Consider the following 3,445-nt stretch of genomic DNA (forward strand, 5'->3'; position numbering starts at 1 on the left):
AACACATGGACAGTCAGTCATATACAAACCAAGGACACAAAAGTATTTGAATAGTACTTTCAATATATTCACCCTACCAATAATAAATCAATACTGATTGTGGTACAATAAGACAACATCTATTATGCCAAGAAATCTTGGGATCCAGTGATTGTATTAGTATGTGCTGTATTAGAGTGTGCTCTGTATTAGAGTTTGTGCTGTATTAGAGTTTGTGAGGTATTAGTGTTTGTCCTGTATTAGAGTGTGTTCTGAATTATAGTGTGTGCTGTATTAGAGTTTGTGCTGTATTAGAGTGTGTTCTGAATTATAGTGTGTGCTGTATATGAGTTTGTGCTGTATTAGAGTTTGTGCTGTATAAGAGTTTGTGCTGTATTAGAGTTTGTGCTGTGTTAGAGTGTGTTCTGAATTATAGTGTGTGCTGTATATGAGTTTGTGCTGTATTAGAGTGTGCTCTGTATTAGAGTTTGTGCTGTATAAGAGTTTGTGCTGTATTAGAGTGTTCTGTATTAAAGTTTGTGCTGTATATGAGTTTGTGCTGTATTAGTGTGTGTGCTGTATTAGAGTTTGAGTTTGGTATATACAGGAGAAGCTTTCCCATAACATCTCCAAGAGTTTTCACATTTTCACAGCCACTATGTATTTTATGAATCAGATACATTTTTTTTATTAGCATATTAGAGAAGTATAATATTGATGTTAGCTGGTGGATTGTAGACCCTCCTGCCTTTCGCAGACTCGTATAATCGGAACCTTCAGAATGACTCGCGGTCCCATCTGTATCTAGTCTGGCCATGTTTTTTTTATTTATTTTTTATCATATTCATGTAGATGTTAACAACTTGAAAGAGATGCCTGAGCAAGCTTGGATGTACAACAAAGTGTTGGAGCACCCCTGCTGGTGTGTTGTGCCTGGGGTGGGACATTTCTTTTAGACCAGTCTACTCCTTTTAGAATATATGCAAATAATTTTAATGAGCAAGCTGTCTCACAAGAACAGTGGTAACCCAAAATGCTATCCGTTTTCAGTGAATGTATGAGAAAAAGATTTCTAGAATAATATTTTACAGTTAAATGAATAGTTAAACAAACCACTTTATCCTCAAGAAATGTCGCCTTTCATTTGGCTATAGAATGCTTGAGGACTCCAGCTGACAATAATTTTTGGGTTGGTGAGAAAGAGAAGGGAGAGTGATCAGTTTCATGGAATGTGTGAGAGCACCACACTGTGAATGATAGGGTACTAGTGTTATAATAGTTTGCTATTCTTCTTTCCATGACTAGTTGCATAGTAATGGATGTTTTGAACAATTTTGATTGTAAGCATTAGAATGCCTCCAAATCATAGAATTCAGAGGTAATCCCTAAATATCAGTTTATCCCAGTGAATTTCCTAGTAAATTGAGAGTGTGCTGGGTTGATTATGGGGCAGGCATGTCAGCAGAGAAAAGCCTCACTGACTGATCACTGAGCATATCAGGTGCTGGAATTGATTAGCACTAGCTACATAATCACTGCCCTCTGTCATCCATTGAAGATCTTTAGATTATTTGCTGGTATTTTATACTTCAGTTTGTAATATGCAATATCTCAAAGAGTACACTATAGATGAAATGCTTCCTGCAACCTAATGGCTTCAAGGGGAAAATTCCCAGAAGATCATTATGCCAAAACTAGTAGTAATATTTCAAATTGGTTAAATGCTGCTGATTTAGTATTCTCAGAATGTTGTTTTAGATATTTGTAAAGTAAAACCCCTATTTATCACTGACAAGATATGAAGTTGTTGACATTTTTAACTACTTAACGAGTAGAACAAATCAATCAATCAATTTTTATTTTATATAGCACCTTCTATAGTGGACCACCATCACAAAGTGTTTTACAAGATAGTGAGGAACAATGCATAGTACATTAAATATAATGAAATACAGGGCATAGTACATTCAATACAAACAGTAAAAAACAATGCAAATACATTAAATACAGGCATATTACATTAAATACAAGGCTAGGATGTGAATTCTAAACACTGTGGATGCGTGTGTCATACAGAATAAGATGGGGTGAAAAACCTGAAATACCAGTTTAGACAACAGCTAATAACAGATATCAGACCTAAAGAGCATTAAAAGTAAGAGAGAGCAAGTGGGTCTTGAGAGTTGATGTGAAGTTAGCGACTGTGGAGCTGCACACACTAAAGCTGGGAGAGAGTTCTGTAGAGTTGGGGCCATGAAGCTAAAAGAGCGCTCACCCAGTGTGGTGCACTTTTGCTTGGGTATAACAAGCAAGCCAGTCAGAGGACCTCAGCTTGCGAACAGGGACAAATGCATCTAATAAAGGTCTCATTAGCATAACTATCCATAATTATTATTAATATTATTATTATCCAACCATTCTGAGAAATCTGATGTGAAAAAAAATTAATATAAAAAGTAGAAAAAACCCTGTGGTTATATAACACGAGGAAATAACAGCTTTTAATTATCGATTGCCTGTGTAACGGCATGCAAGATGAGCTGGTTTATATATTTGCCAGATGCACTTACACACCAAATGGCTAGAAAGACATATGTATTTGACTTCGGTGTGATTGACAGCATTGCCCTTTTATGACAGTTGTTATTACAGTAATAGTTAGGTAGGCACTCCCTCCATTTAAATATGCAAATAGGTCATTCTTATTATGCTAACACATGCCCACAAATCATCCTAGCGAATCTCAATAAACAGTAACGGGAACTGTTATTTACCTAAAAAGTTTTGGTAATGCTCTAGGCACAAACAATGTATTTTGAAAAAATAACATGGTTTTCTGAGAATCTCACTCCATGTGTTGTAGTTCAAACTCACTTTAAGTGTCCAACTGCAATCAAACCATTTTACCAACAGCAAAGATACCAGGATGCAGAGGTATACCAGAAGCCTTGTATTTGAAATATGTGCTTATCCTAAAAAAATGACAATGATTTGTTAGAATTTTTAGGGTACAATGTTCTAATATAATGCATTCCACTATAGCGCAACACTGGCAGCCTTATAACCACTTCTTGCTCCGTTTTGTTTTTAATTTGCCGAAGAATATGAAATAACATTCAGTAGACAATGGTTTGTTTGATTTACCCAGTGGTCACCAATTCACAAACTGTAAAGTGCAAACTTCTCAAATTAGCCCTGTTAAACTGCAGAACCACAATAAACTTTGGTCCATGTCAAATCAGTAAAATACAGGTCAAGCTACCAACACTCTCAGATTGCTCCCATGTGGATCATAACTGCATAGAAAACTATCCTGGGTGAGTGGGCATGAAGCAATTACTGTATACAGTATGCTTATGTAAAAGTTCTGCTGCACAATTCGTTGTTTTGAAAATACAGATCCTTATCGCAGTATGACTATTCTACGCCAGCAGTCAAAACATGATAGTTCATTACAGGCAAGTTT

This window comes from Polyodon spathula, chromosome 10, assembly GCF_017654505.1.
Source record: "Polyodon spathula isolate WHYD16114869_AA chromosome 10, ASM1765450v1, whole genome shotgun sequence".
Taxonomy (NCBI): Eukaryota; Metazoa; Chordata; class Actinopteri; order Acipenseriformes; family Polyodontidae; genus Polyodon; species Polyodon spathula.